This window comes from Scylla paramamosain, chromosome 2, assembly GCF_035594125.1.
Source record: "Scylla paramamosain isolate STU-SP2022 chromosome 2, ASM3559412v1, whole genome shotgun sequence".
In the NCBI taxonomy this organism is placed as follows: domain Eukaryota; kingdom Metazoa; phylum Arthropoda; class Malacostraca; order Decapoda; family Portunidae; genus Scylla; species Scylla paramamosain.
Genome location: NC_087152.1, coordinates 29,489,413 through 29,511,816, shown reverse-complemented (window position 1 = coordinate 29,511,816; position 22,404 = coordinate 29,489,413). Strand labels below are relative to the sequence as shown.

Here is a 22,404-nt window from a genome sequence, read left to right as displayed (position 1 = left end):
TGGATAATATCTCTTACCCCGGAACACAAGGCCACTGTGACACTTGGGTTCTCACAGTGTCCCCTCCCAATGTTTCCCCACATACCCATTTATTGACCAACCAGAAGAAACGATGAACAGATGGATGAACAGTGCGCTGACTGATTACAGATTCGAGCTGTGATCCACTGTCTCCTATCCAGGCGCCCTACAGTGGTCGCACCACCACGGAAGGGAGACTAACCACCAATTCAAAATATATTAGTTGTTCATTTGACACATCGGCAAGCCTGCTCTTCAAATGTTACGTGTTGTCGATGATGACTCTCCATTAGTGGCAACAAGTAACACTCATCGCCTCACACAACCAACATCTTCCCCAAATACATGAGGATCAGGCGTGGCAGCGTCAGCATCCCTCACATCACCGATCAAACCTCACTCACCCGTCACGTTATCCCCCCCCCCCACTGCCCAGCCCCATCCCTGCCCCCACCAGTCCCATCCCTCCCCAGGCGCCAAATCGTCCAATTCACATTACGATGGTCGCCCCTTAATAGGAAACACGTTTAATATAATACGGGTAAATAGATACACAGACGAAGATTGATAGATATCCCAGTCATTTATGGAGGTAATTAAGTGACCCCCCATGGCGCGGTGCTGCCCATGCCGCCACCTCACCTGATGAACTAATGAGGAAATGATGGACAGGTGTGTCATTAACTAAGGCCAGCGGTATTTGGTGGCGGGAACAACAGGAGAGAGACAGACAAACAGACACACACACACACACACACACACACACACACACACACACACGAGAATATTAATGACAGTCTCTTTCCCTTTACTACTGAAAGCACTCAATCTGTGGTGGCTATGGTGATGTAGAAGATAAAACAATAACTGAACTAACATAGATACACGTGTGGCTCCAACTGTGTGTGTGTGTGTGTGTGTGTGTGTGTGTGTGAGAGAGAGAGAGAGAGAGAGAGAGAGAGAGAGAGAGAGAGAGAGAGAGAGAGAGAGAGAGAGAGAGAGAGAGTATTTATATAGCAACAATCTCCCCATCTCTCTCTCTCTCTCTCTCTCTCTCTCTCTCTCTCTCTCTCTCTCTCTCTCTCTCTCTCTCTCTCTCTCTCTCTCTCTCTCTCTCTCTCTGCCTGGTTAGGTTCTCTTAAAATCCTCCACCACCATTACCTTTTCTTCTTCCTCCTCTACCTCTACTTGTACCGCGAGATCGGCCTTCTCGCCTCCCCTCCTCCCCCTTTCCCACTATTTTCCCCGCTGGTCGCGCCCCCTCACTCACCCCTTTTCTCCCCCATCACATTCAGCCTTCCCATCAGCCCCCTAATCTTCCCTCATAGTAGCTTCTCAATATGCAAATTGTGGGAAATTTTCACCAAAAAAGCCTTTGTTTCATGTTTCTCTTGCGGCTGTCAGGAAATCGTGTGTGTGTGTGTGTGTGTGTGTGTGTGTGTGACACTTCCTCTAAAGACCGTGCGCAGAACCGTTGTGTGGGGCGACGTTGGTGATGGGACAGCATGGAGAGGCGTCGTTCCCGTTCCCGCGAGCGAGGAGGGATGGCGGAGGAACGTAATGAGAGGAAGAGACGCCACCGCTCCAGTTCTCGGGATCGAAAGCGTCGCTCAGAGTCGAGAGAGACGAAGCATCGCGGGGATAGGAATCGCGAAAGGAGGGAGAGAGGGCGAGGAGAGGAAGGCGAAGAGGGCATAAAGATCAAACAGCAGCCCGTGGATGATTACCCAGACTATGGCAGCACCTACTACTACAACTACACCTGAAGGATACGGACGAGCTCTTGGTCAAGAACGGCACCAAGTGCGAGAAGTAGGAGCAGCCCCACAAAGAGATTGATAATTAGTCTTACTGAAGTACTCTTAAAGAGGGAAGTGAAAAAGCAGGTTATCAGTCCCTTGGAGGAGCATGATGGAGATGACTAAGCTGAATTAATACCTACTCTTTCGGTGTGTTTCGAGATGGAATGTTACATTAAGAGGAGCAGCAGTTCTTTGTTTCTTTGCCAGCCAAAGTGTAGGTTCCAGTAGGCATTACTCAGTGGTCTCTGTAGATTTGGTTCCATTGCATTACCTTTAATGATTTATCAGTAAGTCTGTTGAGAGTACAATAATGGCCTAAGTGGCAGAGACGGAAAGTCCTCTCTTGTGTTCTGATTCTCTTTCTTCTGTTGCTACTGCTGCTACTGTTGCTTGCTAAGGGAGAAGTGAAACCAGTGGTGCAGGAGAACTGATTACAGAGTTGAAATCATTATAGCATTAGGAGTATAGGCGTCTTGTCTCTGAGCGCAAGGCTTGCTAAAATTAACAGGTGGAGTTTATATAAAGCGTATTGTGTCATAGTAAGATTACAGCATCCCCTTTGTCAACTGTAACGTGCCCACTTTTGCATACGTGTACCAGCCTTTGCTTGACGTTGCCTGTTGAGACACAGTGATGTGTAAAGTAATACACTGGCAGGACAGAGAGAACACAATGAAGGTGGGTCAGACTGGCTTGGTATCCTTTATTTGTGGTTGCCCCAAGTGTGCTGTAGCAGTACACCAGAGTTATGATTGATTCAGAAACCCTCTCTTTATAGTATAATTGTATGCACAAGACTTTGTTGATGCTGACAAGTTGCTGAATGAAGCTTTTTTTTTTTAATACTGTAGTGTATTTTTAAGACAGACAACTTCAGTACAGGCTTTGTTTTTACTTTGGTTTAAAGGCTTCAGTATTAAGTCGTGCAGAACCTCACGGTTATTGGGAGTAGACCTCTTTATATCCCTTCAGCATTAGTATTAGTGTCTTTCACCTCACGTTTAATTATTACTCTTCACATATTGCTGCATCTTGCACATGAATTTTTGACATGTATGTGGATTGAATACCTGGTGGAAGTTCCGTTAGTGAGTGAATTAGGTGTAGGTTCAAGACCTGGATCAAAACCTTGGTGTCACTTCTAACTGTATCAAACCAACAAAACTGATTACCTGCACTCACTTAGGGTGCGCTGGGTGCTGAGGTGCTGATACTCTGGGCAGCAGCAGCCACCTGTACATTATCTCACTGTTATCTCTCTCATTATTCTGGTTGTCACTCAGCTCTGTAGTCAAGTGTATAATTCATCAATGACGTAAGTGTTTTGGAGCCTAGGATCATCTGTGCCAGGTGTGTGTGTGTGTGTGTGTGTGTGTGTGTGTGTGTGTGTGTGTGTGTGTGTGTGTGTGTGTGTGTGTGTGTGTGACTTTAGCATCCATGTAAGGGAAATGTTCTCGCCGCAGGAGACTTGTGGCCAGACATGTTTAGGATTTTTTTTAATTAGGGATGACATAGGTACATGTGTTGTATATTTATTATTAATTCTCAGTGTGGGCTTTTAGAATGTGTCTGAACTTTTGGAAGTTCTTGCCCAACAAAAAAATGTACGAACGATTACTAATAAGTCGACGAAGACGGTGTGTGTGTGTGTGTGTGTGTGTGTGTGTGTGTGTGTGTGTGTGTGTGTGTGTGTGTGTGTGTGTGTGTGTGTGTGTGTGTGTGTGTGTGTGTGTGTGTGTGTGTGTGTGTGTGTGTGTGTGTGTGTGTGTGTGTGTGTGTGTGTGTGTGTGTGTGTGTGTAAAACGGTCAGTGGCGCGCAGAAAGAGAAAGAGAGAGAGAGAGAGAGAGAGAGAGAGAGAGAGAGAGAGAGAGAGAGAGAGAGAGAGAGAGAGAGAGAGAGAGAGAGAGACGGACAAATTATTTTCATAAATAAATAACGTGAAATATAATGAATGCTACACGTATATGACACAGCTCTCTCTCTCTCTCTCTCTCTCTCTCTCTCTCTCTCTCTCTCTCTCTCTCTCTCTCTCTCTCTCTCTGCTTCTGAACGCTTTTCTTTTTACAGCCTCGCTCCCAAAGCCCGATTTACTTTACCCTCAATGCCGCACATGGGATGAAAATACCGATGCTGGATGACCACTTTAGCCTGATAGTGCTCCATCAAAATCACATCCAGTACTCGATGCATTTTCCCTTCTTTTAATACCCGTGTGTGTGTGTGTGTGTGTGTGTGTGTGTGTGTGTGTGTGTGTGTGTGTGTGTGTGTGTGTGTGTGTGTGTGTGTGTGTGTGTGTGTGTGTGTGTTCATACAAAGCTAACTATGAGTGCTTGTGGTGTTTGTAAGGTAAGGTAAGTGTGGTGGTGATACTGACAGCTGTGATCCATGGAGTGGTTGACTGACTGGTTCGTTTCGTGTATTTATCTCCCTATCAAGATAAAATAATAACACGGCGTGCAGCGGCGAACTTCTTTATTTTCTTCCGACGTTTCAACATCGAGACCACGTCACTATCAATGGTCTAGGATAAAAAGAAAAAAAGAAAGAAAGAAAGTAAAATTGAAAGAAAACTAAAGATACGCGTATGCGAACGTAAATAAGCTACAGCGACAAGACATGCTGACAGAGTAATTAATATATATACAGAGGGCAAGTTGACATATTGTTCAGATCCAGACTGAACTGAACTATAATAGATATGTTATTGTTCAGACTATTCAAACAATAATAATATGCCAGCATGTCCTCTCTACATAGCTTAATTACGTATGTAAATGCATATTTTTATTACTTTTTTTCACACTTCAATCTTAAATTGAATTTAAAGAGATGGCAAGCAATTACCTCTTAAATAGAGTGGTACATGACTGAAAAAGACTCAGTAATAAGGTTGTTAGTGCCAAATCCGAATCAATGAGAAGTTTTTAAAGGGTTGGATCAATCTTTGATAGGCGTGACAGGTGGATACAGGCAGCTATGATTTGCACAGGGACTGGCACGTGTACGCCTGCTGGTTGCATCCGTCTTTCCTTATTTTCTCATATTTTTTGTCAGTTATCTTAAAAAAAAAAAATATCCTAGACTTGCACTAAACCATTTCATTACGCTAGATGAGGAAAAATGTCAGTCAAAGAAAGATTTCACAAGCCGCTAACCTCTGCAGCAGACGTCTACTACTACATAGTTCACGCCATGTATATATTTACCAGGAAACTCCAATTTATAACATTAATTTATCTCTTCATAATTCCCTGTTTAAGTTTTTTTTTTCTCTCTCTCTCTCTTTCTTTCTTTCTTTTGGTGGTGCAGAGTTCATTTACGTGCGATGGGTGGATGGGTGTGGTGCTGCTGTCGATCAGTTTACACTAATGCGCTCTTCAAATGCCTCCTAAAAACACCCTCATAAAACCAGCTCTATAACTGACTTTAATCTAAAGAGAGACCTCTGACCTTTGCTGCCCCGCGCCCTTACCATGTAGGAGTGGCAGGGACAACAGCTCTCTGGCAACATTATTTATGTCACTTACTGATGCACACACTGACACGAGAAGACTGCACAACTCCTGGATACATCAATCATAAAAGTGAGCCACCGACGTCGACTTGCGTGATGAATACTGGATAATGGCGGATAAAGGTGAAGGACAGGTGTGGAAGGAAGGTGTTGAGATGCTGGGGTGTCTTTGGGAGTGGGTAAGGAAGAGGAAGAGCACAAAAAACAGATGAGGAGGATGCTTTTCTTAATTCCTCTTTTTATAAGGAGCATATAGTAGGCTTTCCCATCTCTCTCTCTCTCTCTCTCTCTCTCTCTCTCTCTCTCTCTCTCTCTCTCTCTCTCTCTCTCTCTCTCTTTCTCTGTCTCTCTCTCTCTCTCTCTCTCTCTCTCTCTCTCTCATCTTCATCTTTTAGAGCGCAAAATAAAGTTCATGCAGTAATTCCTACGGCTCATGTGAGGTCATATTTTTGGGAGTGTTTCCACTGCAGCACAAGATTTGGTATAATTTCTCTGCACGTCAGGAAATGCTTGAATAATGGCGTGTCATTCCTCACTTGTTCGCGTGTCAATAGAGACATTTTAAACCTTGTCACTCACAAAAGTTCACAAGATTACACAACTGCGGATTGTTTTTCTTTTGTGTAATACACGTATTTACTTAAAATTTTATCTAACAACGCTTTCTTTTATATAGCTGCTTTCATATTATTAGGTACAACGACTTTAACAGCAGTGTTCAAGAGTGTACAAGGTTACACGAGCACTCATTATATTTCAACCAGCGCTTATCCCTGCTTTCATTTTATGCTGGTGACGTTATTCACTGATGGTGACGCACATAATGTTACATAGACACTCAGCTTCATCTCAGCCGCGCTCGTATTTCATAATTTAATTTTTCCGTACATCTTCTTTTAGCGGTGTTCCTAACATATTCAACAATACCAGTATTTTTAACGTTCCTGCCGCCTGGACCGAGTTACCACAAACAACGTAAATGAATTTATTGTAAAATATACAATACACTACATTCTCTTCCTGTGTGAAAGAGCATAATAAGTAAGCATTTACACGAAAAACATAATATTTTTCCCTTCCTTCCTTACCATTTGGGATATAAAAGAACATAATATAAATGTAAATACGTGGGCGAGGTTCCACTCCACAATATTCAGTTATAACCTAATGGCCCAAGCGCGAGTACATGTAGATGATGATGATTATTATTATTATAAAGTGTATACTCCAATTTTCACCGCCGCGTGTGTTAAACATTAAACAATACTTTGTGGTGGCGGCGCCGCTGGTGTGAGCAGCGGCGGGGGTGGTGGCTGTGGCGGTGATGTTGGTTGCGGTAGGAGTAATAGAACTGGTTGCAGCAGCAGCAGCAGCAGCATTAACAGCAGCAGTAGTAGTAGTAGTAGTAGTAGTAGTAGTAGTAGTAGTAGTAGTGCTGCTGCTGCTACTACTACTACTACTACTACTACTACTACTACTACTAATAATAATAATAATAATAATAATAATAATAATAATTAGTAGTGATAATAATTGTTTCGCCAATGTTGGTTGAAAGAATTAATGTATTTGAATACATTACTGTACTTAAGACTATTTAAAAATAAGTATCGTTTAGGGTAGTCTCTGTGCGCATGTCATTACAAATTTGTCGGGGTGGCTGACTTGGATCTAATCCTCTGATGTGGCGTCAGTTGCCCTGTCGCAGACATCATTTCAGCGTCCAGGGGTGACCCATATTTATATTTGTCCTCTTCTCAGGTATGTACTCCACGTGATTAATATGTTATCAAGTGTTAAGTGCACAGTGTGAATAGCAGCTTGACTGTTTGCCCCACATCTCCAGTTATTGAGTTGTTTATGTGCGATGGTTTATTTGCAGTCTGGTACTGCGGACACTGTCTGAATCTGGCTCGGTTTTTCTTGCTCTGCGGGGTATTGGATGCATGTCTGTCCACCGTGAAGCATCGGAGTTCTTAATTGTATGGAGGCCAATGTTGTAAGTGGACTTGGTATTACAATTGTTCATGACTGTTTATCATTGGCCTAACAGAATATGTCCTCCCGAATTATGGTGCTGTGCCTTATGTCCGTGATAAAGGGTATTTGCTGGTGACCCAAGGGTTATAGGGTGAGTGACTGGATCATGTTCTTTGATATAATCATATTTGCAGGTTGGATCAAATTATTACATTTGTATGGAATGCATAGCTTTTTCATCTCCAAAAACTGGTGTTACCGAAACAATAATAATAATAATAATAATAATAATAATGATAATGATAATGATAATAATAATAATAATAATAATAATAATAATAATAATATAATAATAATAACTTTAATTCACAGTCAGAGAGATTCGGAGGGGAGAAGTAATGCAGTGGTGTTGATGAGAAGGGAGAGAGAGAGAGAGAGAGAGAGAGAGAGAGAGAGAGAGAGAGAGAGAGAGAGAGAGAGAGAGAGAGAGAGAGAGAGAGAGAGAGAGAGAGAGAGAAACATGGTCATACAAGTACCACACTTCTCAGTCTCTCTCTCTCTCTTCTTCTGTTATGTGCACACCATCGATATTCAAAGTCTAGCTACACAGAGCGATGGACGCTGCTGTATACACAATTGTTTTAAGGAAAAATTTCTCACACAGAATTAAATTCAGTTCATTGCAATAAGTCAGTTTAGCGCAAGAGATAATTATTCACTCCAGAATAAAACTTTGACACATAAGAATTCCACGTACATTTACACTTTTGCCCGTTGTGATACTTGTAGTTCATATCCTAACATGCCAGCACATTTTCAGTCATTGTATTCTTCTATACTGCTTCGTCTGGTCTCGCAAACATGATTAGTGAGTGACACTTCCCTTCACGGTGAAAAGTAACGTTTGTTCATAGAAAGACGCCATTACACACCCACACAGACACACACACACACACACACACACACACACACACACACACACACACACACACACACACACTCGCTATTACTGATTATTATTATTATTATTAATTATTATTATTATTATTATTATTATTATTAATTATTATTATTATTATCATTATTATCATACTACTACAACTACTACTACTAATACTAATACTACTACTACTGTTATCATTATTGTTATTATCATTTGTAGTAGCAGTAGTAGCAGTAGTAGTAGTAGTAGTAGTAGTAGTAGTAGTAGTAGTAGTAGTAGTAGTAGTAGTACTATGATACTACTACTACTACTACTACCACCACCACTATTATCATCACTACATAGAGGCAAAGACTGGAAGCTGGAAGACACGAATGTACTATACAAGAAAACCTGCAAAATCATCCTAGCAGCAAAGCAAACATGAAAACAAAAGAGCCAAGCCTAGACCAAACAGAATGATACAAACATAAAGTGAAGGACAATAACTGCACAGCACAGAACATCATCGACCAGTAATGTGACAACGTTCCCTCAGACACGTCGAAGCAGGTGGGGAGACAAGACGTTAGCAGCAAGCAATTCCAGATAGCCACAGTATAGCAGGAAAGAATACAGAGACAGCCGCCTGATATCAATACGGTGGTTAGCATTAAGGATATGACTAGATAAGAATTCCGTCGATCTCGAAGGTAAGAGGAGGCTGGTCACTGGACTGCTGCTTAACTCACTGACTCCTATGACTTACACTCGTGACTATCAAAAAAGTTAGAACACAAATTAGATAAACGCAGTTGACAGCAAAAGGATTGATGGAGTGGTTTAAATCTGTTGGTATACTGAAGTCTTACCCAAATAACACATGTCATTGCCATTAGCCGTCAGAGTGTTAAAGAGCATGAGTTGGATGATTGATTGATAGAATGAATGACTAATTGATTGACTGATACTGAATTTTTGGATCCTCAGCGATACGTCCACCTGGCAGGAAGAGTTGGCCGCAAAAAACAATACAGGGGATCGCAAAAAGCTGTTCCATCACGCAGCGGCTGATCTGAAAATTTTTGTCGGCTAGTCTGATGAGAAAAGCAGCGGTGGCAGATCGCATTACTGCAGAGTAGGCAAGAAGTCTCAAGGGAACTTTTTGCACATTCTGCATACTTCCCCTAACTGCACTCGTATATTGAAGGCCATGACAAGCATCTATTCAGTCCATACGATAGATAAGTGATTTTCGCTTCAGTTGTAGCTCTGACATATGTAATCTATTCACTGCATGGCGGCAGTAGACACGGTAAAATACCCTCGCTCACCGTCCCCTTCTGGTTGCGTTGATTGCACTGTGGGGAGTGGGGAGGTTTATGCATAAGAGTCCATTTAGTTGTGATATTTTTTTTCCTATGCCGCTATTTCCCAAATGGTAAAATTCCCCCCGAAAATACAACCCACAATATCATTACCAAAAATTAATTCCTCCGTGACAAATTAGATTATACTATGATAGTTTATTTTATGTTCCGATAAGCTAGAACAATCTATCAGGGTAATTATTTTGAGAAAAATTTTTATTGATGAATCTTCCTTGGTGAAACTTATGTGGGTTAAATCTACATAGAAACCAGTTTCTTATAGATAAATGCATCCTTCGTGTCAAGGAGGACTGCTGTACCGTGTGTAAATCTCGCAGACAGGAACACGTAACATTACCACGTGTCTTTTAAGTGGAATAATGTCACCTCCTAATAAAAGACTACAACTCAAAACACAAACCTTCTCAAAAGACAATGGGGAAAAAAAAAAAAAAACGGACGGTATGCACGACGATGTAGCACATATACTTCCCCACTCACTAAGCACATAATCAGTACAGCCACACACAGTTACATCCTGTGTCTTCACAGCTTGAGTTTAATTCCCACACGATGAATTGCTGTCAATCATAGTCACAAATAAAGCGTTCCGTATTAGAAAGTGCGATCAGATAGTCACCGAAAAGGTTTGATCAATTAAACTGTTTTGATCTCAGCTCATCTAACGCGGGATATCTCAGCTATTCTAAGAGACAAAAAAAAAAAAAGAAAATATTTGAAGATAGTCTCAAACTCAACAGTACTCACATCAAACCAACATCAGGAGGCCAACGGCACCACCAGCATCAATGAGCCTTCACACAGCAATGCAAGACGAGCTGCAAAGAAAGGAAAACTGGAGATTAGAGTTTGGAGATTATGAAAAAGACTACATAAAAACAACAAATACCAGAAAATGTTGGTCCCTTACAAGGACACGAGCTGAGCCACGCATTGCTGCTGGTAAGCCACGGCTGGGAAAAATCAGATAGAACAGGTAAGAAGAAAGAGATTAATTTAGAATATGATTAGATATATGGGTAAGATCGAACTGGACACAAATGAATTGAGTAGTATTAAAGGGAACAGTCAAGTGTAGACCGACTGACACCTTGTATTTTTCTTTAGATTCAATGTAGAAACGTTACATTCAGGTCAAATTTCATGCCTCAGTCAAAGAATTAAACCTTTTACACCGCTATTAAATCACTCACACCACTAGACGTAATGCATGAAATCTTTATAAGCGTGTACAAAAAAGAAGGGGATTAAAAGAAATGGATTTAGCAATTTCTAGCCAGTTTAATGATCGCAAGCGGCTGTTGGACAAGTAAAGATATCTCAGAATAGTTAGTTATTAAGGAAAAATGTGCTAAGCAGCAGTGAAAGGGTTAAGGACCATCACTAAAGGGGCAAGCTTTACTTCTAACGTGTCACAGATGAAGGACTAACCTTTTAGAGGTTAGGAATCCAGCAATCACTTCAAGGTTTAAAGTTCTGTCTCCAGCTCCAAGGAAAAAAGTTAAGTTAAGGTTCAATGCACAGAGTTTGGAAGGTCAATGTCAATCTTTTAGGATCAAGGTTTTGGGATCAAGGTTCAGCCTTCACTGTCGGTTCTAATGACTTAAGGATCGGCTTGCAAGTTTCGTGTTCAGGGGTCACGAGACAATCTGGATAGAGTTTGGTGGTGGTGGTGGTGGTGGTGGTAGTGGCGGTGGTGGTGGTTGTGTTGGAGGTGGTGGTTGTGTTGGAGATGGTGACGGTGGTAGTGGCGGTGGTGGTGGTGGTGGTGGTGGTGGTTGTATTGGTGGTGGTGGTTGTGTTGGTGGTGGTGGTTGTGTTGGTGGTGGTGGTGATGGTGGCAGTGGCGGTGGTGGTGGTGGTGGTGGGGGTGGTGGTGTTGGTGGTGGGGGTGGTGGGGGGTGGTGGTGGTGGTGGTGATAGTGGTGTTGCTGATGGTGGTTGTAGTGGTTGTAACTGTGGATAAGTTGTTTTGCTGACGGTGTGTTTTCGACTGTTTGCTTGTATTGTGGTAGCTGGTGGTGGTGGTGGTGGTGGTGGTGGTGAAAAGGAAAGGAGGAAGTAAAAGAGGAAAAAAGAAACAAGACTAGCAGGGAAGCGAGAAGGATGTTAATGAAAGAACAGGAGGACGGAGAAAAGAAACATGAGGAAGAGAAACAGAAGAAAAGAACAGGGATAAAGACCAAAAGGAATACTGACTGGTCTTTGCCGTAACAGTTAAAAGAGAGGAGAGGAAAAGCAGTTTAGATATATGAAATGATGTGACGTGCGTGAAATGAAGTGAGATGAAGTGAGGTGAGGTGAGGTGAAGTAATGTAATGTACGAGTAAGCTAAGGTAAAAAAAGGGAAAGAAAAGGAAAGAAAAGGAAGGAAACGGAACGTAAGATTAGGTAAAGTAGGATAGAATGGTAAGGTAAAGGTGGGGGTGAGTAAGGTAAGTAAGGTAAGGTATGGCAGAGCAAGGGTAGGTTTAGGTAAGGGAAAGGAAGTCAAGGGGAGACGAGGCGAGGCAACGTAAGGCAGTGATAGTCAATTCGGGTGCACGGTACACCCCAGGGGACTTGGAAATAGTGTGGTATATGGAGGGTGCAAGACATGGCCAGTGTTTATAAGGGTGTCCAGTACGGAGAGGTGTTTTAGGAAGTGTCATGTAAGAAATTGACTTAAAATTAAATTAAATTATTACAAATTTATGTATTATATTGGTATATTATAGCTTTAAAAGAAGATTAGACAAATTTATAGTTGAGGACGATGGGCAGAAATAGGGAAGTATGTATCATTCAGTGACCGCCACGTGTAGGCCTGATAGATTCTTGTAGCTTCTATTATTTTCATATGTTCTTATGTTATTATTCAGGCGCAACTCGAGCGTTCTGCGTTTGAGATGTGCCATTTTGTTTTATCATTCATATTTTAGCACCTATATAACAATTATTTAGGACAGAACTATTTTCTATGCTTAATATAGAAATCGAATACTTCTATTTATATATTTTCAGTCTTAAAACAAGAGAAAAATGTCAAATATTCATGTAGTTCTTTTGTAATTAATTATCCAAGGTACTAAGGTGTAAATGAATTCTTCAAAAGCTCTCGGAAGAATGCATGAACTTAGAAAAGGTGGAAGAACACTGACGTAAGGTACGGTGAGGTGAGACGAAGTGATGTGAGGCAGGGTGGGGAAGGTGAAGGGAAGGTGAAGGGAACTGAGACAGAGAAGTGAGGTGAGGCTTGTGCGGTGAGTTCAGGACATGACATTCTCTCGGCAAGTTGACGACCAGTGAATCGGTAAACAATCAGATTCACCTCAGAGTCCTCGAGATTCCGCTCCACACACACCTCTACCAAGCCACCTCTTCCTTTCCCTCTTCCATAAAAAAAATAAATAAATAAAAACAAATTAACAAATAAAATATTTTTTGTGATATATATATATATATATATATATATATATATATATATATATATATATATATATATATATATATATATATATATATATATATATATATATATATATATATATATATATATATATATAAAATAGTAGTAAATAAATAAATATATATATATATATATATAAAATAGTAGTAAATAAATAAGTCAATGAAAATTACAAAATAATAATAAACGAAATGTTAATCAGCTGAGTTGGCTTATTTTAATTTTCCTATTTTTTTATGGTTTTCACCTCTTTTTCTGCATGTGTTCCAAAACTGCCTTGTTGGTTTCATGTACATATGTGTTGGTGTTGTCTTTATCACTAATAATGTGTTCCAGTCACTGATGATTCGTCTCTTAACTTTTTCTTTTTTTCTTTTTCTCTTTTCTTTGTATCTTTAGATCCTAATACTACTGACACCGTTTCTGCTCCTGTTTCCATTGTCTTCTGCTTAGGCAGCAGTTATACGTTAGCAGATTTAAAAAGTCAGTTCTTCAAAGGATATGGTCTTGTATCTGTGGGCTTGCAAGCTGTCCTGCGGCATGTGTGTGGTGACTATTTAAAATGCTTTTGTTTTCACTCTTTTTCTTTATACACCTTCCCCTTCACCCTACTCTCTTATTTCCCTTGCAGTTTTTTGTTCTATCTTTTCGTATTTCCTTTTGCACATGTTTCTTTCGTGTCATTCCCTCCTTTATTTCTGCGGCCTTTTTAAGACTTTGTTTTTCAGATGAGTTTTGTGTCTCTTTCATTTTACCTTTTGTATGTATTTCGTTTTCATTCCTTTACCGGCGCTACGCTTTCTTTGTCCCTGTTATTTCAGCCTTTTCTCTCTCGTCGCCTTCCGGGAGAAAGTGTTACCTGATGCCTTCTTTCGATTCGTGAAGCAGAGAGAGAGAGAGAGAGAGAGAGAGAGAGAGAGAGAGAGAGAGAGAGAGAGAGAGAGAGAGAGAGAGAGAGAGAGAGAGAGGGAGAGCGGAGGTGAAGGAAATGATAACAATGCTTTTGGAATCACGAATAAACAGAGAAACAGGCATAGACAGGCAGACAAACACTATAACACAAACATATAGATAAGCAAACATAGTTAAGCAAACACACACACACACACACACACACACACACACAACCTCGTGACAAATCATAACACACACACACACACACACACACACACACACACACACACACCACCTCGTGACAAATCATACCACTCCCTTCTTCACTCTCGGCCTCATTTCCTTCATTCCTTTCATATATCACCCCCACCAAAAAAAAAAAAACTTCACCCACAATGCACCTCGTCACTCTCCAAGTCAAGTAAACCCTGAAAGGTGTTCCTTGGAGAAAGGGGGAAAAAAATCTCGAAAAGAACAAGAAATTGAAATGTTGACGGAAGATAAAAAATAAAAAAAGGAAAATATAGAATAAGGCCAAAAATATAATGTAAAATGATAGATAGATAGATAGATAGATATATAGATAGATAGACTTCACACACCCTTCTCAGTCAGCACCAGCACCCCACAGGCACACCGTATCCACCCGTCATCTCGCCTCACATCCCCTTCCTCCTCCCACACTCCCCACGCCTCTCTCTTGCCTCTACCACGCCTTCAGTTACACGACGCGACACACCAGACATGAAGGCAACAAAATATGTATTCCCTTGCATCTCCCGAGCCCAGGTCAACGTCCCGGATCCTCCTTCTGCGTCGCCTTCTGCGGTATAAAAATAAGAGAGTTGCCTTTTCTACCACCACCATCACCATGCACTGTCACCATCACCAATACCGCCATCATCGTCGTCGTTGTCCCCGCCACTAGTCATCATAACCATCACCATAACACGACTGTAACTATCACAATACGTCCAGCCACTACCATCATCACCATCACTGCCGCCACAACCACCAAAAAAGGAGAGAAAAAGCAGAAAGGATGGTAAGAAGATAGCGAGAGAGAGAGAGAGAGAGAGAGAGAGAGAGAGAGAGAGAGAGAGAGAGAGAGAGAGAGAGAGAGAGAGAGAGAGATTACCAACCTCCTCGTGGTAACAAGACAGTAATGGAAGGCGGCAGAGACAGGGATGAAGTCAAGAAGCTGAGGGGGGGTCATGAAGAAGAAAAAAAAAAGAAAAAAGAAAGAAGGAAAGAAGGAAAGAAAGAAGGAAGGAAAGAAAGAGAGAAGGAAAGAAAAAGAAGAAAATGATGATGATGATGATAATGATGATGAAAAAAGATGAAAAAGATAAACAAAAAAGAAACAATGACTTGATAGAAAAGAAACAATGACAAGGACAAAGAGTAGGACACAGAAAGAAGCATAGAAAAAGCAGACCGGAGACAAAAAGGAAGGGAAATGTGCCAAAAGTGAAGAAGACGAAAATAAGAGAGAAAGAGAGAGAGAGAGAGAGAGAGAGAGAGAGAGGAGAACGCCGACGATGACGAGGATAAGGAGGAAGAAGGAAGACGGACGGAGTAGAGAGGAAAGGAGGAGGGAGATGACATGCATGATAAATTTCTTTACACGAGTAGGAAGAATAAGAGGAGGAGGAGGAGGAAATAAGAGAAAAATAAGATGGTAATGAAGGTAAGCAGCAGAGAGAGAGAGAGAGAGAGAGAGAGAGAGAGAGAGAGAATCCTTGGCTTAGTGACGTGTAGGGCAGGGTCGTGAGAGGTGGGGTGGGGAGTTCGGGTGTAAGGAGGAGCTACACGTCAGCAGGTCCTGTCGCGCCGCGCCCTAACAAGCCGCCGTAAAGTGGGTGCTCAGGGGCGTCATGGGCGTAATCTATTCCCGCCCCGCAATTAGGGAAGTGAATCTTGTAAAATATCAGCGCGTCCCGGATTTAGGACATGTTGTTCATCATGTGTTGGTTCCGCACCCCGTCCCCTCCTCCTCCTCCTCCTGCTGCTGCTGCTACTGTGTTGTCTTGTCTTGCCCTGTCCCCCCTTCCTCCTCCTACTACGCTTACCACTCATACTCTTCCCTTTTCTCGTCTTTCCTATTTATCTTTTTTTTTTTTTTAATGTTCCTGTATACACTTCCTTTGTTTTTCTAAGTCACTCCCTCCTGCCCTCTCTCATTGCTCTTCCTTCTATTACACCTTTTTTTTTCTTCTTTTTCCTTCTCCACCTCTTCTTATGAATATATAACATACATACAGTTAAGCAAACACACACACACACACACACACACACACACACACACACCACCTCGTGACAAATCATACCACTCCCTTCTTCACTCTCGGCCTCATTATCTACCTCATTATCTACTTATCTATAAATAGTAGATAAATAAATAACGACAATGAAGACAAAGATCGAGTTTCCAAGATAATAATACGATTCCAGTTTCTACGATAACGATGCGATTCCACGATAATGATGCAATTTCACGATAACGATGCGATTCCACGATCAGATAATGATGCGAGTTTCCACGCTAACGATGCGATTCCACGCTAACGATGCGATTCCACGCTAACGATGTGATTCCACGATAACGATGTGATTCCACGATAACGATGCGATGCCATGCTAACGATGCGATTCCACGTTAACGATGCGATTCCTGTTTCCACGATGCGAAACGAGACTGAAGTTTTGTATTTACGTTCCTTACAGAGACGTAGGTTAAGCAGAGACCTGATAGAGGCCTTTGAGTGGTATGGGGCAGTGAAATATAGTCAGCCTGGTTGCATGGTGCATGATATTTTTCAAAGTTATCCAGAATTGTTGGGTACATGGAAGTGTACATGACGTGACCAGTGTCATGCGGAAGAAGTAAGTTGCCATACTACTTAGTATGAAAAGATATAAATTGTGATTAAAGTATTACAGATTCATGTATTATATCACAGTACACTCAGACAAACTTACGTCTCATGTGTTTGAGATATGACGTCTTAAGACGAGAAAAATGTCAAATATTCATGTAATTCTTTTGTAATTAGTTGCCCAAGTGTACATAAATTTATTAAAAGCGCTCGGAAGGGTGGATGGATTTAGAAAAGGTGAATAGCACTGCCCCTAGGGAAGTGCTGCAAAAAAAGAAAAAAAAAAAGGAAAACAAAGAAAAAAAAAACATTGAATAAATTATGAGAAAAATTTACGGAGTAATAAGACAAGAAATGCAAGAGAAGGAAGATGAGAAGAATGAAAAGAAGAAGAAAAAAAAGAAGAATACAGCAACATTCTCTGAACAAAGGACTGCAGGATAGCAGCAAAGCTGATAGCCCCTCCCAACCACCAGCCAACGATATCATTAAAATAAATTGAGATTAAAATAATGCTTGGCATAGTTGTAGTGGAAGTGTGGATGTCTGAGGCAGCAGCCTTGTCTGGCACTTTCACAGTCAATCGCTAACTAACCCTAACTGATTTAGCGTACTTTCCTTTCATGAACGCCATGTAACATTGACTCCTAGAACTTTTTTTTCCCTCTCTAAACACAACCCATCACAGGTCGAAGTTTGCCTGGCGCCACAGGAGGATCCCCTGATATGGGTAGTGGTGCTTTTTCTTCATCTGATAGCGGTGGTGCTGTTTTTTCTTCTTTTTCTTCCTCTAATGGCGGTGATGCTACTGTTTCTTCCTCTGATAGGTAGTAGTTCTTTTTTCTTTTTCTTTTTATCCTATGATGGCGATGGTGCTGCTTCTTTTTCTTGTTTTCTTCCTCTGATGGCGGTAATGATGGTGTTACTTTCTGTTCTAGTTGTTTTTCTGAGTTGGCTGGTGGTAGTGTGGTGGCAGTCACAGCCAGAGTGAGAGAAGTAGGAGGTACTGCACACTCACCACCCCTGCTCCCCAGTCATAATTGAAATCAGGTTGGTGGTCTTTGGAGTTGCCAGGATGAGTCAGGTTGGTAGTCAGAGTCAAACTGGGAGACTGGGGAGGTTGGTGGTATGGAAGTGCTACGCACTCACCTTGCCAGGATAGGATAGGATGTAGGGATGTAGGGATCAGGGTCAGAGTGGGAAGTACTGGTGGTCTATACATTTGGAGTTGCTGTTTGGAGTTGCCAGGATGAGTCAGGTCAAACTGGGAGACTGGGAAGTGTAGGGAGGTACTGCACACTCACCTCCCATCCTCCCCAGGGCCAGTCAGTTTGGCGATTACATATCTGTAAGTCAGTCAGGTTGGTTGTTTTTGGAGTTGCCAGGGTCAGTCAGTCAGGGTCAGTCAAGGGAAGTGCTACGCACTCACCTTGCCAAGATCAGAGGGGTGGTGGTGGTGGTGGTGCTGGTGGTCTGTACAGTTGGAGTTGCTCTTTGGAGTTGGTAGCATGAGTCAGATTGGTGGTCACAGTCAAACTGGGAGACTGGGAAGGGTAGGGAGGTGCTGCACACTCACCTCCCGTGCTTCCCAGGTGGGGTGGTGGTGGTCTTTTATTTTTATTCTTTATGTAGATTGCCAGAGTCAGTCAGTTTTATTGAGGGGGGAGTAGGAGTTGTATTGTTTTAATTATTTTTATTTTATTTACTTTATTTTTTTTGTTTTTGGTGGTCTGTTGCCAGGATAGGGTAAGGATAGGTTGGTTGTTTTAAGAGTTGCCAGGGTCAGTCAGGTTGGTGGTAGAGAAGTGCTACGCACTCGCCTTGCCAGGATAGGGTAGGGATCAGTTGCCAGGGTGGGGAGAGTAGGAGGTACTGGTGGTGAGGGATCAGTTGCCAGGGTGGGGAGAGTAGGAGGTACTGGTGGTGAGGGATCAGTTGCCAGGGTGGGGAGAGTAGGATGAGTCAGGATGAGTCAGATTGGTGGTCAAAGTCAAACTGGGAGACTGGGAAGGGTAGGGAGGTGCTGCACACTCACCTCCCGTGCTTCCCAGGGTCGGTCGGTAGGTCAGGATGGTGGGTCTTTGGAGTTGCCAGGATGAGTCACGGGAAGTGCTACGCACTCACCTTGCCAGGATCAGTTGCCAGGGCGGGGAGAGTAGGAGGGACTGGTGGTGGTCTGTACAGTTGGAGTTGCTAGGATGAATCAGATTGGTGGTCAAAGTCAAGCTAGGAGACTGGGGAGGGTAGGGAGGTGCTGCACACTCACCTCCCGTGCTTCCCAGGTGGGGTGGTGGTCTTTGGAGTTGTCAGGGTCAGTCAGGTTGGTATTGTTTTGTTTTTATTATTTATTGTTGATTGCCAGACTCAGTAGGAGGTGGTTGGTAGTTTTTATTTATTTTTATCTTTGTTTATTTATTTTTTTGGCTGGTAGGTTGGGAGACAAGGGAAGTGCTATGCACTCACCTTTAATTTAATTTTATTTTTTCTATCTTTTGCCTGGTTGGTTGTGAGAGAAGGGAAGTGCTATGCACTCACCTTCATTTTTTATTTATTTATTTTTTTTATTTTATTTTTTTTTTTTTTTGCCTGGTAGTCCGTAGACTTGCCAGGGTTAGGTAGGGGAGAGAAGGGAAGCGCTGTGCACTCACCTCCCTTGCTCTCCCGGGGGTGGTAAGGCGGTGCCTTCCACCCCTGGGGAGGGGTAGGGAGGTGCTGCGCACTCACCTCCCCTCCTCCCCGTGGGCAGCTCCACCACCGTGCCTGTGTGTTTGAGGCACACATGGTGATGGAGGGATGCTCTTTGAAGGTTTTTGTGAGTTCCGAGAGGGGGGTTCGAACCTACGCGCCCCTCACTTCCCTCACGCCAAACTCCAAGAGCATCACTCTACCCACTGGGCCACGAGGGCCCTTTTTCTTTTTTTTAGAGTTGGTCTATTTCCCCATCTTCCCATCTTTTTTGTAAAGTTGCTCTATTTCCCCACCTTATGTTCACGCCAGTGTGTATTAAAGAATTATGATGTGAATTATTTTTCATCACGTTATTTATTTATTGTATTTTGTATGGGATATGACCGCTGGCATCCCACACACTGGGTTCCCAAGACTGTCACTACGCCATGAAACCCCAACGGTAAACAAGATATATTTGAACACATGATTTCTCTTCCTGTGTTCAAAGGTTCAATAAGAAAAACTGCTGCTGATTCTAATGTGAACGTTCATTCCCACAGTGATAACTAGATAATTGTTGACTTGTGGGAGTATGTCATGGAGTGCAACTAGCAGTAGGTGAGATCAGAGAACTTGACAGCGGCAGGCATTCCTTGGGTCTGGAGCCGCCTCCTGGAACTCTCCCCTGTGCTGCACCACCACCACCACCACCACCACTAACAACAACACAACACCATTACACCTGTCCATCCTGCAGCACGAGAATGACTCAGCCCAGAGAACCACGGATTGCTTTATTCGTAATTCACCATAGAATTCAACATAGATATCAATGGAATTGTCACTGAAAAAAGTTGGTGAGCGGCTCTTGGCAGCGAGTACCCTTAAAGCACTCACTTGTTCTTCACACAGGATTTACCACCTATCAGCAGGATGAAAGCTTCCGACTGGGCGGCGTCGGGAGGGATTAAGGGAGAGAGTGTAGGCCGGGAGTGTGTTTATGCTTCGTAGGTATAAAAAAGAATTCTGCACGAAAAAGAAGACCTGTGTCCCTCCCACCCCTTCTCCCCGCGTGAGGCGATACGTAGTGAAGTGGTACTGTTGTTGTTCTTGTTGTTATTATTATTATTATTATTAGTTAGTAGTAGTGGTAGTAGTAGTAGTAGTAGTAGTAGTAGTAGTAGTAGTAGTAGTAGTAGTAGTAGTAGCAGATTATTTATTATTATTACTATTACTATTATTATTATTACTATTATTATTGTTATTATTATTATTATTAGTAGTAGTAGTAATAGTAGTAGTATATTATTTATTATTATTACTATTACTGTTATTATTATTATTACTATTATTATTCTTATTATTATTATCATTACCGTCATCATCGTGATCAGCACCATCATTGTAGTGTAGCTGGTTTGTGTCCTTTTATTTCCGCGTCGTATCTTGTAAGTTGTAAGTTTTAATAGTTCAGTATTTGTAACGATGGAGACCTTGTTGTTTATTCTTTATGCACTGCACGGTGTCATTGGCATTTACATCTATATTTTCTACTGTTTTTTTTCTGTTACTTATGTACTGAATCTATTTGTTTTGTAGAATTGATTTATTACCATACAACTTGATTTTGCCTCAAGTTAATATTTATGTCGATTTACTTATTTGTGTTGTGTAGGATACTTTCTTCTTAAGTGTGTTGAGGTTTGTGTTTTCTTCCTTTATATTCACTAGGTAAAGGTGCACACTGGAATTATAAATGTTACTAATAATAATAATACTGATTATGGATGACAAACTAAACTGATGAATAAACATCAAAAATTCATTTTAATAAAGCACATTTTGCATAGTGCTTTATATGAAGCGCCGCGCACATGGACTTTACAGATGCGATGTACAGATGCGATGTACCTCAAATGAAGCCCTGAGGCAGAGTGAGTGGTGGGTGGAGCTGAAGCAGGAAAATGCCAGATTACTGAAGCAGGAAAAGGCCAAATAAGACAAAACGGCCAAACGCACTACAAAAACAGACAAAAACATGCAGTAAAAAACCCAAAGTTTATATTATTCCACTTCCAAATTTACCAAATATCACACGATGTGTACTGAACACTGGGCTGTAGTGGACTACTGGAGTGGCGATCTGTGTATACAAGTGCCACGTGCTTCGTCTGTTCTTCGCCTGGGCCAAAAAACGGAAACGAATTCAACGAATTCAATCCCAGTGTGAGAATACCGACAGTGGAAGAGTGTTACTTGTAACGGTATATGCTAAGCAACTAGGCCTAAGGCCATACAGCTCCCGACGCCTCATCTGAAACCTGACCCCAATCCAATGTACACTTACTGAGATTGGTGGGTTCAGGAGTGAATGCAAAAATACTAACAAGACATTATGAAAACGTTCTTGGCACAAAGAAGTGGCCGTGTTCATGACGTGTACCATATCCCTACGTCCCTACATCATAACTATGGGGAAGGACTTTCGCTCTGCAGGCATTATGTTATTCCAGCAGCGATGTCATAACAAGCTAATCGTTATTATTCCACACACTTCACCTTTGCTGAATACCATTTAAGTTTTTTTTTTTTTCATATAAAATTAATAAATGAGTGCACGCGGGCCACACTAAATGAACTGGCCCGCGGGCCTACAGCTGATCACACTGCTCAAGACTTTTTTTTTTTTTTCTCTACATAAATATAAACAACCAGAACGATCACTTTCCGTGGATAGAAAACGAATTTACTAATGACTCATCACAACACAATATACGGTACTTCTACAGACATTACCCTACCAACGTACTCCTGGCTTACTCATAAACACAGGTTGATAGGAAGCCTAAAATTACATCAGACACGTAAAATGAGTAAAAAAA

The 22,404-nt window shown here is 41.8% G+C and overlaps 1 long non-coding RNA gene across 2 annotated transcripts in view; it reads left to right on the top strand.

The window, feature by feature from the left end:
- LOC135112787 (uncharacterized) overlaps positions 1-10,372 on the top strand; it is a 26,901-nt gene extending 16,529 nt beyond the window's left edge. For both annotated transcript variants that reach the window (XR_010274562.1, XR_010274560.1), the window contains 3 exons: positions 7,221-7,337; positions 8,800-8,953; positions 9,231-10,372. This is a non-coding gene — a long non-coding RNA (uncharacterized LOC135112787). The remainder of the gene's footprint in view (positions 1-7,220; positions 7,338-8,799; positions 8,954-9,230) is intronic.
- The last annotated feature ends 12,032 nt before the right edge of the window (positions 10,373-22,404 follow it).